Below are 17,005 nucleotides of genomic sequence, written 5' to 3'. Positions count from 1 at the left end.
GTTAGGCACAAAGCCAAAGCTAAGTGCTCCTATCTCCTGTGGAGAAGAATATCCTCCAAGGAATGCAAATATTTATATTCAGAAGGTATCCTTGGTAGCAAGTGATTCAGCCTTCAACAATTTCCAATTCTTCAGAAGAATGAAGTAGATTATTTTATAATGTTAATGAACTGTTTGTATTCAATTTTACAAATTTGTGTGCACAAGTAAATAAATAATCACTCTAGAAGCACTGTCTTTCCTGGTCTATAATACATTAAACTATATGAAACTGGTATTTAGAAATCCTTGGGCTTGACATGGATTTCCTATTACCTAATTTGTGCTCCAAACCATGTGATGTGTATAGATCTGTTTGTTGTTCACTATTTGCCATTTAAAAAAGTGATAAACGACAAAAAAAAAGGAAATCCCAGTTTTCACACTTTCTTAGCAATGGTGGAAGCAACCAAAAAATGTACTCTCTTTCAACAGTTCAAAAATTTTGTTTGATTGAGGTTTGCTGGTCATCAACAAGCTTCCAGATGTCTCCAGCCTCTTCTATGTAAGTTTTCCTTCTGTCAGAAACAAACTTTGCATATAAATAATCATAACTTTAGTTGCTTATGTCAAAATCAATTTATGAAAGGAACAAAAACTAATATACTGTGTAACTAAGCACTGCCTAACTTAAATAGTCAAATGTATGTGTCAAATCATGGAGTCAGCTTAAAAATCAGAAGCACTTACCTAGAAGTATTTTGGAAATAATGAAATGAAATGAAATGAAATGAAATTGGATTGTTTATTTTTCAATATTTTTTTTATTCAAGGTCTTCATGCTTCTGTCACATGTTCTACACAATCTGCTGGTCAGCATTTTCTCCACAATCACAAGAGAAACTAGGAGTTTAAAAACATTAGCTTCTCACATACACTCAACACTCCAGTTGTAAGGGCTTTCAGTAAAGTCCTTGCTGTAACAGGCACCTCAAAATGATGGAAGCTGATGAAGTTGTAAAACAGATTATAAACTGTGTATAAGAAATATATTGCACCTGTATTGGGACTTTTAGTCTGTGTGCATTCAACAACTCATAAGACTTTCCTAACATAAGGTTCATAAAATTATGAATGTCTGGTTTTATGGAAAGAATAAGACAACCTTCACGTCACTTTATAAATTGTGACTAGTCCCTGGTTACATAAAATAAGAGATACAACCATTTAAAAAAAAAAAAAAGGTTAAATATATTTCTTGTTCAATTAAAGAATTTTTGCATTATAAACATTCCATTAGGTCCTTCTAAAAATGAAAATACAGATATCCTATATCTGGCTGGTTGTCTTAACAGCTGCAAAACAACAGAAATTTTCGGTTTTGAAAAGAAACTGAAGTATTGACACACCCAAATATATTATTTTTCTAATCCATATGTATCAGAAATGTATTGAAATAACATGGAGTAAATCATTACAGTTCCATTACACCATGAGTCACAACTTAGTGCTATGCCTTAATATAACTATTTACGTTAATTCTCTGACTAGACATACTTCAAAGTGAAATGTATTCTTTAATATTACTGTCCTTCTTTGCATCTTTCTTGTTCTGAATGCTACGTGGCTGGTTTGTCAAGGAATTAAAGGTATTTAACAGGAGTGATGATAAGGATAGGTAAAAACCAATTCTATTATGTCAGAAATAATTTTAACAGTGGTGCTGATGGTGTATTCAACCAATGCTTCTATTGAACCATTATTTAAATTTGTAAGATACTGTTCACTATTAAGGACACAAAGAAAAATCCCGTACATCTACAGCAGAAAAGCTTCAGCAATTAATAAGGAAAGACATAAAGCAGGCATTGTTTTTCTCTTAGTTCTGTATGTCATTTTTAATAACGATTGAATAATGAAATCCATGCTAAAACTAATCTTTTCTTTACAATAAGAAGGCTCTATAGTGCAGGAAAAATTAAAAACTTTTTCAGTCTGGCTGCTTCTCAATCAAAGGACATATCAGTTACTGTATATTACTGCAACATTCCAAGCATTAAATTAAATTATAGACAATAGAATCAAATACAGTTTGCATCTGTGGGGCATTAAAAAATGAGGCACGTTCAGCAGTTTATTCCCAGTAGAAATATCCCTGCTGAAATAGTGCTTCTTAAAACATTCTTTCCTTCCAGACTCGGCTGTTTCAAATGCATTCCTCAGGCGATATACATATTTGGTTTTTAAATGTGACATGTAGAAATCAACCTTGATTTTCTTGGATGCCTTGACTTTCTTTAGTTGATTTACGCTTTGGGTAACCTTATCGCTCCCAAGTTCTAACCCTGCTACTGGACCTGTACAAACAGCCCCAAGCGTGCTTATTCAGCAGGGCTGCAAGCAAGCACCAAAGGTCCACCTGTTTTAATATGTTTTGAGGGCTTCTGCCGCTCATTACACATGATTAATGTGTAAGGAGAGGCCAGATAACTGCAGAGACTGAACCTGTGCTCTTTAGTCCAAACACATGGATCTGTGCCATCTGAATTGAAAATTAGTTAGTTCAGTGTCATTAGAGCTCACTGCAGTCATAAAAGAAAGGTCTGCAGACATTACCGGTAAGTTTGGATGCATATGTTATAATTTATCTTAAAATTGTTTGGTAAATCAGAAGTATTTTGGACTTTGATAGTAGCCATCGTATCTTCTTGTTCTTACCACAGGAAAATTCTTTCTAATTTAGATCAGCAGAGTGTATAAAACAGAAACAGAAATATGGTGCATCAAGGGTCAGATTCTACACAGGTATAAGTAAGTGAAACTTTATTCATGCCAGTTAAAATAACTGAAATAAGCTTCACCCCTACATCTCTGGCCCTCAGCATCTGCTTCAGCAGTGCAAAACTACTTGTGATTTATGTTATCTTTTGCACAATATTCATGGCATCTTCTTTGGCTGCTATGGCCTTTTGCTTGGAGACAGTAAGGCTGAATGGCACGTTTAAGTTGAATCCCTAACTACATTGGATCCATCCATTTCAGGAGTTGTTACAGTACACTCTAACTACATACATTTCTGTTCCTTTTTTTTTTTTCCCCAAAGACTCACTGGATCTCAAGAAAAAAGTGTTGGTACCTGCACAGAGTTTGTACCCTGATGTGAAATTTAGTGTTTATAACTGTGTGTTGAGTTCTGTGACTAAAAGCCCAAACTGGCTGATACTGGAAGACAAATGAAGGTGATTAAGCATAATTTAATCTAATTTTCCTAGAACTCTTGTCTAGTAAAACTTCTGAATGTTTACAATAATATTCTGGAGACTTCTCTACTTGATTTTTCAATTAAAGCTCTCTGACAAGAATGTAAAAAGGAGGTAGAGTAAATATTTAACCTGAAGGGATTCCTTAGATGTCTTTAGTACAACTTATTTAAAGCAGAGGGTGGTATTTCAAGACACATAAATTCTGTTAAGGGGCTGAGGCTTGTATTTTTTGTGTGAATGCAAGAACAGGGGCAGTTGGACTTACCACTTGACACTATCATAGCCTTGACACGATCAATGCACCTATGCAAACCATGGCTTCTAGATTTCAGCATAGACAGCATTTATCTTGCTGCCTTACTATAACAGCACATGCATATCCTTATCATAGTAAACCACCAACAGATACACGGCGAAACTAAATCCTTCTAAAGGAGTTGCCTTCTGATCTTTATAACCCTTCGCAAAAGAGCAAGAAAGAAAGCAGTGCAAATTCCACTGACAACCGAGCTGTGAATTACCAAAATACTAAATTTTAGAGGGAAGAAAAAGTAATTGTTTTCAATAGCTATTTAGCATTTTTTAAAGCTATTCACGTAATGCTAGTGGCCATGGACAAAAGAACTGATAACCATAGAGAAAATAATTATTGCCAAATGGCATTAATCGCAGCACCAGGCTAGACTTGCATAGAAGATGTGTAGATATAGATTAGCTCTGTGACAATTTTTAGAGATGACCTTTTTTTTCTGTAGTGGTGTCACTGAGACTAGTTTCAAAGGGGGAAAAAAAAAAAGTTGCAACAGCGAAAAAAACCAACCCAGATGGACTGCTGCGTATTTTTAACAAATTTACATTTGACCCGCAATCTTTTGAAAATGCAAGTACTCATTATAGCTATCATATTTGTACCTTTGTTATTAATTTGTTGATACTGCTTTTAATAGCATAGTTTGAGATGGCAAGGAGCCTTGCTTATAAAATGAGATCTTTGTGGGTTATGAGAAATAACATCTTATGTATGCATATAAACATACATACACTCATGCACACAAACACACATTCTGTGGGTCACAGAATATTTTCCTCAGATGCCTGTACTCCCAAGGAGATGGATGTAAATATTCCTTTTTATCTTACTGTTACGTAGAAATATTTTCCTTGGAAGGGTTACACATCCAGCTAATGATCTGGTATCAATATTCTCTGCATATAGAAAACTTTGTTTAGTGTAAATTGTATAATGGAAAATGTAGATGGGGAAATAACCAAGAAAACAGCTAATCTTTTTCCAACTAGTGCATGGCTATTAAGTAGAATAGATAGCCAAATTCTGCCTCCTATCTTTTTTTAATTGGCTTATCTAATAACAGTTTTGGTGCTTGCCTTTGCAGATTATTCTGAAGCTAATAGATCTGACTGTCACATTATTTGTATCCTTATTGTTAAATGACCCAATGCAATTCCTTGTCTTGTCCTTGCAGTATTTGCTGTTTTCTTTCTTTCCTGATATTTTCCCCCTTTTTTCTTTCAAAAGCAAAGTGTTGTGCTTTAAAAGCTTTATTTTCCATTGCTTCCAACAGTGGGAGATGGGGAGATAATGTTTTATAAGTATCTTGCACTCAACTTGAACAAGTCTATGAGATTACAAAGGATGCAATTAAGACCATTTTCGTTTGCTTTTCTTGTGATACAAACGTAACACACATCATAGCCCATGCGGTTTCCTAGTGCCAGCCATCCAATGGTACTTAAGGGTTGTTTATGCAACTCTTACACTGAGAAATATATCCCCCCCACAAGACAGCCAGGTCAAATCAGAAACTTTTTATATAGTTGATATTTATGTGAATAAAGCTGGCATAAATAACTAGACACATTGCATTTACATCTACACAAATGAGCATTTCCTAATGCTTTTCCTACTTCTTTATTTTTCTCTTTAAAGAAAGCAGTCTCGCTGCCTTCAGAACAGACACTATTTTATAATATCCTACAAGGGTCAGAATAGAATAAAATATTCCCAATTCTTTAAGAATTAAAGAGAAAAAAATCCCTTGAACTTCAGTTAAGCTTATATAGTAAGTGGTAGAACTACTTAAGTGTAACATTTTCCTCTAAAGTATTAATGAAATATAATATAAACAATTCAATAGCTTTCAGTTAAATAATATATGTTTAGGACCTATTCATTCCTAAGTGTACTTACTTATGACAGTTTGAAAAATATATTACTCTGTGACAAGCTATTTCATACAGTTCATTATGTTCTTTGTACATATTTTCCATAGTATTAGGAATGGAGAATTGTATCCTGATGGATAAATGCTGGTGCAATATGCAGCATGTATTGCAAAATTAACTTGTCCTCGGATAGTCCCATGCTCATAAATAATGTGCAGAATATGAATTTCTGTTTCTATTGTATTCTAAAGAAAAACATTGCTGTCAGATTCAGTAATATGGTACTTGGAATATACCATTCTAATATAATCTTTTCAAAATTTTTCAAATTTATACTGAAGATAATTTTGGAACCTTCATATCTCAAAAGTCAATATCTAGAAATTGTCTTGCAATCCTGTAAAAGGTTTCTCAGTGTGGTCTCCTACATGTCTTTTTTCCTCTACATCTTTCCATGTCTACGTACTCCTATGAAAAATCCATAGCAGTTACACAAATGAAATATTCTATTTTCAAAAGCTCTTTTGGTTTTAGAGGTAGCTAAATTTTATTAAAGACTAAAATTTTTTATAGAACAAATTACTAGGTGCTTCAAAAGTATGCAGAAGTTCTTTGTTGACTACATGGATCCTGGTTTGGCTTCAGGGTTTGATTAGGCTTTTTTGGGTTTTTTCCCTTTATATGAAACATTATGAAGTCATGGAAATTGAATATTTGCATTGATTAATATTTTGTCAAAAAATAGGATATTAACATGTTTTAAATTAAGACTTCTAGTTTATTCAAACTTTAACAATTGAAATTATTTACAATAAAAAGATGACACTGCTTTAATCAAAATATAATATGTAAAATTATCAAAATAGTTCCATCACATCAGTGCGAAAATAATGTCTATTTCAATGTTTTAAAATGTTCTGTATTGGAAGATTTTCTTCCAGTTTGGGTTGGAAACATTTTTCAAAGTCTTTAAAAATTCTTTCAGTGCCAGAAAAATGTTCCTTCCCAGTTTTAATACCTCGGGTGTGTTCTGCTCCCTTTTTTCTGAGGGAAAATTCTCATCACAGGACAGTGGCTTTCTGAGTCACCCAGTGCACTCACATTCCAAATAGGAAGTGTCCAAGAGTTGCATTCAGACTTGCTGAATGATTGTTGCAAACCATGTAGAGCTAAATCCAAACCCTACAGCATTTTTTGAAAACTGAAACTATTATTTTCTCATTTTACCCATCTTCATAGTGGAAAACTTTTCCTTTTGATTTCTGTTTTGGCTGTGCCTTCCAGTTAGCTTGCAAGTTCCTAGAGAAAAGGATTGTCCAGGGCTGTATATTTTTGCAGTGTTGAGCTGTACATGATCTTAATCAGATTGGACAGGGCTTTGAGCAACTGGTCTAGTGAAAGATGTTCCTGCACACCCATGGCAAGGGGGTTGGACTCTCCATCATTCTGGTCTAATCCCTAGATCACTATGGGCTTCTGCACAACGTTCTAGTATACAAGAATGAATCTGTTGTATCAATCCCTTGCTTCCATAGTACCTTTATAATTCTGATCATCAATAGCCCTTATGAGGAATAAAGCCTGTTAATAAAACTGTCTTGTTCTACCCACTGTAAAGTCAACTTTAAGAAAAGACAGCAGGTTGACCTCAAAACATCTGAAGTTAAGCACCAATGCTAAATGAACATCAAGATAAAGGTGAATTTCTAAAGGTACAATGGAGTAAGTACTAATGGAGGAACACCCCGCAAGCGTATGGTGTTTATACATGCTATGCAAAACGGATGAGGACAGAGTCATACCGAGATGTTCCATTTTGAAGGGAGAAAGGTGGTGGGGTTTTTTGTCTGTTTGGTTGGTTTGTTTTTTTGTTACCATCAGGTCAAGAGAGGATATAGAGATGTTACTTGTAGCTTGGGGAGATTTTTTCTTCCCTCTACATGTAGATTTCTCTGCTGTCTGATAGGGCTTTTATTACCACTGAGTATTTTTCTAAAAACATCTGAAGGATTTAGGAGCACAAATTACATGTAAAATTCAGTAGGGTTTATTGCCTGACTCTGTTAGATGCTCAAATTTACCATAAGAAAAGATAATGTTACATCAAATGCGCAGTAAAAGTCTAAACCAGAACTATGATTTCCCTCGTCTTTCAAAATCTGCCAGAAACAAATGAAGAGTATGAAGCGGGGGGGGGGGGGGGGGAGGGGGGGGAAGAAAAAAAGGAAGAGGGGGAAGATGGCTGCATATATCTGTGAAGGTTTAAAGATAATATGCAATGGTTTGTAATGCAATTCATAATGGCTATGTGACCATTAATAGCTTCCTAATATTGACTTTTATTCTCCGGTTACACCACTTAAGATCAGCTCTATTGAATTCTGCTGGCTCAAAGTCAAATGGCAGAAGCCTGTCTCTGGTTTTGACTGCTAATATTTGCAAAGCGTTATTGATTCTGAAAGGTTTCAAATGTGTCCCAAGTTATTCAAATAAAGCTTTTCTCTGTCTCTTTCTTCCAAGGCATTTAACTTAACCAGCACTTTACAGATGATTAGGCGTACTGGGGGAGAAACAGTAGAGACAACAAAGATCCTTAAAGACAGTTATTTCTCTGTATTGCCCTTCAGTGCAGTGCTAAAAATTGCAACGGCTGACAAAGTACAACCCTTGATTATGTATAGAATCCATTTTGGGGTGGAATTCGTCTACATGTAATCATGTATCTAAACCTTAATAGACTTTCTTAAAATTTGGTGTATAAAAATGACTACATTTAGATCGTCTGTTTATATTCTTTTATAAAGGAATTTTAAAATGTCCTTTGGGAATCTCTCTCTCTCTTCTTCTGATAAAAGACAGCTGGTTAAATACCTTAAACCAGACACCTGACTTTTAACAAAACAAAAGCTGAATATGACATATCCCACCTACAATATAAGATCTTGGATTCTAACATAAAAACCTGTCTCATAATAAAGAAAGATGATATAATAAAAATAAAGCCAACAAAAAGACCTTTCATGTATTCACTTTTCATTAACTTTTAAAAGTATTTGGGACATATCAGGAAAAGCAGGATCAAATAATGGATAAATTAGCACTAGATAACTCAAATTAGGCAGGTCTTCTGAAGACACTGATGTTTAGCAGATGAATACTTGTCTCTTTTTTGTTAATGAAATCCTTCCAGAGAAGCTATTCTGTTCAATTAAAATGAACAGACTCCAGCATAACAATATTTCTATATAAATCCATGCACTGCTTTTTAGAGTGCTGTGCTCAGTAAAACTTGGGATTATTCCACTGTGTGAGGTGGAGCAAATCTTTCTAAACTCACCTATGGAATATTATCTCAAATTCTGCATCTGTTGTAATTGATTTGGCAGAAAAAAATACTTTGAAAGTTTCCTTTCATCTTCTCAGTTATTTCCATCTCAATTTTCCCTCTGCCTTTTGCTTTTCTTACAATGCCTCCTTTCTCCTCCTTTCTGGTTTTTATCATGTTGATGATTCCAGATAGCCTTACGTATACTGTCAATCACATGCCATCCTGCCCAAGAGTATATGCCCCCAAAAATCACATGGGATAGCTCATTTTTATCCATCTTTTTCAAAGGAAATTCAATTTAACAGTCATTTTGAATAGCATAAACCCCTGACTTCTGGCATCTTCATTTTAAATGAAAGCACCACATTCTCTTTCTGTCAAAACACTGGATTTCTCCATAGTAAGAATTCTACCCTTCTCAGACTGGTGTGGTAATAAGCATGTAGTAAATGGTACACCTTAATAAATCAAGCCCTCAAGAGACTGGACTGTCTGTGTTTCATCAGAAGGTGGCTGTGATTATTTGAACCATATGTATCTTCTAAAACTTGAGTTTTAGAAATCAATTCTTTCGCTTGTTAACACTATTAAGATATTAAACATGATGTAAAACATCTTCTGTGAGTATAATCTAAAGAGAACATTTCTTTTGCATGCTTACTTTCTTAGGGCTATATTGGATGAAGTGGATAATGTGCTCAAAGACCATTTCATGGATTCTTGTGTCATCCTTAGACTGGAATAATTTCATATTAAAAGTTTCTAATTTATAGCTCTGCTGGAATATTTTTATAGACAAACACATTTCTGAAGTATTCTATCATGCATCCTACATTTATGAATGTTTGAAGAAATTCTAACATTTATAAATATTTTTATTATTCACTCTGTTATCACTTCTTATCACCTACTAAAAATGCTTTATGAAAGAGGTAAAGATCATCAGGTTTTGAAAGTCACTAGAGAATTTTAGGCAGCCGCATTATAGGGATTTAGTATTGGCCACATGAGTAAACATCTACTCTGGACTAAGATGTGGGGACTTGTAACAGCAATGGTATTATGTCATTTTGCATAAGCAAGGACTACGGTTTAATATAGATTCCCTGTCTGATGTTTCTCAGGTTCAGATAAAATAAGGAAAAAAACACTATTGTTCATATGCTGTTTCATCCATATATAATTCATTATGCATCTATTTCATCCATATTGGTGTGATTACTTAGCTCACAATTAATGAACTTGATCGGGAAAAATGGCAGATGAGCTCTGGATTAGGACTTAGTAGCTTACTACTAAGTAGAAGCCATAGTAGCTTACTACTGCTATAAGGAAAATCAACAAGAAGATCCAGAAATTGGTAGGTTCACGTATACTACTGTCAGAAATCAAAAAGCACTTCGATATACACTACTGTTATGAAGGTGTTGTAAAAGTTTTCAGCTGATTTACAAAGAAAGTTTCTTCTAAGGCAATCTGTGAATCGGCCATCATTAGGAGGTAGGTTTGACTACATAACAAAAATACCAAGATTTTATTACACTGAATTGAGTTTCTTTTTAACGATTGCTAACATTAAATTGAATATCAGATAATTTTTATTGGACTGACATGTAGCTCTAGGGATGCATCTTAAAATTGAAGTAAATCCAGCTTGTATGCAGATTATGTGTGATTATTTTCAACTTGATGTACACTCTAGAAGTTTCCAGCAAGAGCTAGAAGTATGATGAAACACTGTGTAAGCATACACTTTGCTTTTTCAGTAGCATGTAGCATAGCGATACTGTAAACCCCTGTAGGTTTCTAATGGTTATATTTCTGTTGTTTAATAACTAAAACCAGATCAGTTCTAGTGAAACTAACTCAATATGTTATTTTGCCAGCAGGGAAGAAAAAACCAAATATTTGCTAGATGTGGCAGAGTATATTTCTATGTCACAGTATATACATGACATATAATAATCTGAAATGAAAATATCAAGGATTAGACAGGAGCTAACATGATTAGCTGTGTTGAGGACTTTCAAGTTCCACTGAAATTTTTCTGCCATAAACTGAGCAGATTTAGAGGAAACAAAAATATACCCTGTGATTTATTACATGATACAGTTATAGGTTTTTCCAATATTCTTAGAAAAGAAAAAGGGAAGAGAGTTTTGTATTGCATACCAATTGAAAATATTCTTGCCTCCCCAAACTGTGTCTTTTAATTTCAGAAACTTTTGCCTCTGTAACTTGAACAAACTCACAGGGAAAGTTCTTTGTTTGAATTTTTCACTATAATTTTCATCACTAGATCCACACATTCTGAGGAAAAGCACCAAACAAACAAAATTATTCATGGACTTTGCTGGACCAGCTCCCTTCATGAAATCAATTACGTTCTCCAAATACAGCTAGATAGCCAAACTCACCTGCTGTTAAGAGCAGAGGCTGAACCACATGAGAGTATTTATGGACTAATGGGTTTTTGCTTGTCATTACTAGGCTTTGCTTTCCGTCTCCTACCCTGCCAAGTTTCTGAGGCCACTGCCTGGCTGCCACATAGATAAAACCTCAAGCAGTGAAAGTTCATACTTCAGCCTCCCTCACAGACTTTCATCTCCTACTGATTCATGTTCCCCAAACAAGATACTGAAAGAACTGCGTTTTAAAGTATCGGGGCAACTTCCAGCATTATTACTACCAACATTTTTTTTTTATTAGTGTGCTCTTTGCAATTGATTCTGCCATTACTGTCCTTGGCTCAGATTTTGCTAGCACATCTCATGCAGCAGCACTGATTTCAGCCACCTCTGGCCAGTTTACTCTGTCCCATTTTCTGTTGCTCGACAGGTTGAGCTGGTCACTGGTTCACCTGGGATAATGTATCCCTCCACTACCTGGCAATCACTATTATGACTCCATAATTATTTTTGCAGTGATAAAGATGACTGATGGCTGTGAGAACAGGAAAGTAAAAATTGCTAACACATTATCTCATATTCAGCAGCATAGGTTTTGGGGGGTGAGTTTTGGTCTCTATTTTTTTTCCTGGGGAAGAAAACTTCTGCCTCCTGTTACCAATTCTATATAGAATATTGCCAGTTAGAGTTCTTGACCTTGTAAGAAAGATCCAGCCACCTGTAAGATTATATTTTTGCCCTTGTGATGGATGACTCTTTAAAGTACCCTTGAATGGTTATCTGCCTTGAAGTACTGGTGGCTTAAAACTGAAGGAGACTTCCATTGCCTGATCTCACTATTAACCTGTACTTCGCAAACTGCATCACAGATATTTCAAGCTCTCCTCTATGTCTCTTTTTTGGGTTTCCTCCTTTTTGTTTCTGTCCCTTTCTTGTCACATGTCAGCAGATTTTGGTTATCACTTGTTCAGCTATATAGCAAAAAGCTGAACAAACTCAAATCACATCAGGCTCACCAAATTCTTATAAAACTAGTTCCACTGTAAAAATTATCTTCCAGGACTAGGCTGATAATTGGAAGCATAAGATGTTATTCAGATGTTCACATTACATAGACTTTATATCTGGGGCCTTTTACATTATTGATGTGGACAGGAGGCAACCCCTGTCGCTGCCCCCTCCTGTAAAGCCGCTCTGAGATGTCCACCTCATGTACTCAGCCTGCTCAAAGCGCCAGAGTCATTTGTCAGTGTCCTGCATCTGGAAAACATCTTTGCTGTAAGAATGTTCTGCAGCACGAAGTAGTGTGGGAGGTGAGACCATATTTCTCCAGAATTTAAAAGGGGAACCAAAGATTTTTATGAGGGCAAAAAAGGGCAAAAGCAATAGACTTGCACAGTTGTGAGGATACCGTGCTATGAAAAACAGAGCAGGGAAACAGCAGCTTTGTCATACCATGAGGAAAAAAAATAATAGTGATATTTGCTTATATTCAAGGTTCAAAGTTATGTGTTACTGTGTGCTTAATTTCTGAGTACCTGTTATAAATGCAGTCTTACTGTACGCTGGCTGCTGTGGAGCAGCAGTGAGATTTTTGCATTTAATGTCATAAGCATATTTTAGTTATCCAACATTTCTATTTTAAAAATATCAACATAACATAATAAAAAGGTGACAATTTTTTTTATTTTTTTTTTTTTGGTAATAGAAGAAATTGTTGTTTTAACACAATCTTCAGAGTTAGAAAGGATTGCATACTGATCATTAAAACGTTTAAGAAATTAGCAATTACAAATACAATTAACATTGCTTGACATATGGCTAATAGAATCCACCTTGTCAGAGAGCATATAATATGAATATGTTCACCAAAGTAGATGTGCTTCAGGAGGAAGTGTGGTAGGCGAGATCAGCCTGAGTATTTGCCAGCAAGCTCTGGAAGAGAGATAGCAAACCTTCAGCAAGAAATAAGATTTGTTCTCTTATGAAATGTAATCTAGCAGCCCAGGCTTGCTTTAAGGCTTTCACAGGTAAGTGCCGTACAGGGATATGTAAATATTGAAGCAGTCTTTCCTTTGTTGAGTAAAATATCATTTGTACTGTAATGGTGTGGGTTTAGTTATGGTGCTGAGCTTTTAGATTAAAATGGCAAAATACTATAGTACAAAAGCTAAATAGCATTTTCTCAAATTTGGAGATCAGTACACGGAGGAGACTTGAAGCTTGGTTTTTACCAGAAGATAGGAGTAGGAAAGATCTTGCCTCTTTTCTGTGTGTTGAGCACTAACAATATATTCTCCCTGAACAAGTCATCCTCTTTTTTCTTTTGCTTTTTATTTCTTTCCACAAAATCCTTATAGAGAAAGGGCTGTTTGTCACAGAAATCTATAGAAACTCAATAAAAGGAAGGGTTTCACTCAGCTGAAATCTTTTCCCACTCCCATGTGAGAGAAGAGCCATGTGCTGGAACAGTTTATATAGTTTATCCACTAACTGTTTAATATAAAATGCATAGACTACATTGAGCACTACAGCCCGAACTTCTTTCTCAGAAAAGCAATTTAGCTACTAAATTAGAGTCATACTGCTGCTTGTTCACTCTTCCTGGAGCTTGAATGTTTTGTTGCACAGCTTCAACAGGAAATGGAGAAAGCATCCATCCTTCCCTACCAATCTAGTGGCTAATAGTTTGTGATCAGACCTCTTTATGGAAAAAGGAATATCTGAGTTTCAATCCATTTAGAAAAGGAAATTGAACTCATGTCTGTTATTGCTCAGGTGACCGATTTAGCCACTAAGGTGTTTTAAAAATGTTAGGCACCACTATTTTTTCTCTGGCCAGGTTCTCAAAGAAAATTGCAGTTGCACCTGATCTTGTAAATGTGCTAGATGTGCTCAGCATATATGTAGCTATTATATGCTAGTACTAGGTAGAAGAACAACTTCTTTTTAAATTATGCTGAAGTTTAGGCATGTTCTAAATCGAATTTTTCAAATGAAGGGTGTTGGCATGACCAGGAGCACAACTCCTGACACCTTGAGGACTCTAGTCCCAAGGTGACCCTTGCTTCTTCAAGGTAACAGGGTAGATTTGGGGAAAAGTTGCCTTAAGCTTTATGTTTAAGTGTCTCACTCCCAACTGGGCCTTGATTTCAATGACTGAGGCTATCTCAACACTGCAAAGTACAACAATCCATGAACTAACAACTCACTAGGTGACTGTGAAGGTTGTGCAACCTGTGGCTGCAGCAGCTCAGGTCTGGAAGCAGTGCAGCTGCCTTCCTGCAGTGCTCCATCAAAGCCAACCAGCTTTTCTGAAGGGGTGTAGCGCTACATGAATGACATTGTACTGCTTCAAAACCTGGGTCATTTACATCCAGCCACATCATGGTGAGATCAACTTGCCTAGAAATGACAAGCATCTGGTGCCATTTTAGACTCCCAGATATCCCACCCATTTTCCTGGCATTCAGAAGGTGCTGTATCCTATTTGTCTACACTATCCTAATATCTCAGATAATCTACAATGTCCAGAAATCTTAGTACCTTTCAAAGGAACTACATAATACCGCTACATTTGTGTTTCAATAACAAAATCATTCTCCAGGTCCCACTGCTTGGTGTTTTCCAGCCTTTCCAGATGTCAGGTTCACCTCTGTGCTTGTCTCCACACCCACGGCAAAAACATGCCTGTATAGCTTTACTGGAGGTACACCTAGAAATATCTCTTTTTACAAGTCTGATCTTGAAAGGTGTTTAATATTCTCAAATTTATTTAAGACAATAAGTGTTGCAGGTGTACTTCACGGGAATGAGTCTTATAGGAGTAGTTACCAGTTTATACAATTAGGTAGAGGATGGTTCGCCTTGTGTTCTCCCTGAGAACATGAGCGATATCTCTGATCTATGTAAAGAAATGTTGTCTCATCTATGAAAAATTTGCCTTCAGGACAACGTGGAAATAAATCAGGGGAAGCTATCACAGTATCTTTTGGTGGCTTGTACATAACTAGAATTTAAAATGCCATTCTTTTCACTTCAAACTGACTCAAAAATAAAATATATCGGATATTTTATATTCTTGCAGATAAAAAATGGCTTTATTTAGGACCAAAAGAATATTTCTAGGTCCTCTTTCATTTCACTTCTAATCTGTTCAGAAGCAAGCAATGTTCTTCTGAAGCAGCAGTCTGTGGGATTTGCTTGGCAAGAGAAGTTTGTTTTGAAAGTGCCATGTCCTCATTGCTACGCAATCCTGTGCTGAGTGTATCACTGTCAAAAGATGTGTATATGTCCACTGCTCAAGTATGCAACACTTAGGCAAAAAAGACTCTTGTTCTGCTCATCATGATCTTCCTGTCACTTAGTTTTTCCACTTGTGAAATGAGGCCAATCACACCCACGTACAAAGTGATTTGATCTCTACTGATACAAAAAATAATTATGGAAACCCTAGATATTAAAATTATTCTCCACAACTATTTAATATATTCTTTTTGAAGATCACTCAAGAAAGACATCAATGGTGAGGCTGAATTTTTAGTATGACTCTTTTGATATAAATTTTATCATCTAGGAAAGCAGCTTTCAAAAACAAGTTGCTTTCAGCCTCTGTTGATCTGAACCAAACCTACCTAAGAAATGGAGCAAAACATATTTAGCATATTACCTAATTCCCTTGTTTTCACACAGGCAATTTAAGCAATAATTTAAATTGAACAGAATTTGTGGCAATTTGTTGGATTAAATTATATATTCTTATTGAGTGTTAGATTTCTTGCTTTGGCTCAAGATATTTCTTCTCTTTTCTATGACTTGGAATGCAAGTAAGGTATTTCATGAAGAAAATTGATCACGCTAATCTTTTTGTGGATAAAATAAATTCAAATTCAAATACAGATTTAAAACCTCATTGGTTTGGAACACATTTTTTTCGGGGAACATAAGGAAAATTTTTAATAGTGATTATGAATTTTGGTGGTATATTATTTGGGTACCTTATTGGTACTTATTGATGGCTGCATTCTTAGGTTAAAGGTGCACATCAGTTTCTGCAAATGACAGCATATATGGATGGTGTGCATACATGGCATCCAAGTGGATGCGTGAGGACTTTCGCTGACATGTAGAACCAGTGCTCTTGCAGGAGATCAGCTGTGGCCTCTGTCTGGCTGAGAAGGTGCAGCATGGATGAATGAACATAACTGCTGGTGTGGCACATGAGCAGAAACCTCTACCCCAAACAGAATGAGGGCCCATTTGTTGTCTTCATTAGCTCTGGGACAACCCCACTTCTTCCAACAACAGCTTCTGGGCCACATCCAAACAATTGGAAAACTTATGCTTAAGGATAGCTGTAAGGATAAGCTAATTTAGTGGCTTTTACCAAGAGTTTTCTTCAAAATGAAGCAATTTGGCACAATATAGACATAGAAACAGAGTTATTTTCCCCCAGCCCTGGATCTGCTGTTTCAGAGGCAGTCTCAGGCTACTCTCCAGTGACTTCTTTAGAGGTTTCTCAATGGCAAAATGGTTTCCAGCTTTTCTGACCTGCTGTGAGCTGGGCTGTGCTCTGCACCATCTACTCAAGAGTGCAGAAAGACCACTGTGCTTGACTCTTCCTTCCTTCCTGATGCCTGATTCCAAGTTTCTGCAACATTATCCAGGATTAATTTCCCTTTCACTGTGGACTTGACTTTAGCCTGGATCACATGAAGCTAAGCCCCAGCTCCCCTTACCTAGTCAGTGTATTTCTTGACAAAATCACTAACTGCTTGGAAAATTATGAATGCACATTTCACAGATTCCATACTGTTCTCACTGAAGTCAGAGGCAATATTTTC

General features: G+C 35.9%; 1 protein-coding gene across 1 annotated transcript in view; it reads left to right on the top strand.

Moving 5' to 3' along the window:
• Nucleotides 1-17,005, top strand: part of SEMA3E (semaphorin 3E) — a 145,235-nt gene that overhangs the window by 54,881 nt on the left and 73,349 nt on the right. The gene's annotated exons all lie outside the window — the stretch shown is intronic.

The sequence above is a fragment of the Falco cherrug genome, chromosome 5 (genome assembly GCF_023634085.1).
Source record: "Falco cherrug isolate bFalChe1 chromosome 5, bFalChe1.pri, whole genome shotgun sequence".
Taxonomy (NCBI): domain Eukaryota; kingdom Metazoa; phylum Chordata; class Aves; order Falconiformes; family Falconidae; genus Falco; species Falco cherrug.
This window is presented reverse-complemented; position numbering and strand designations above follow the sequence as displayed.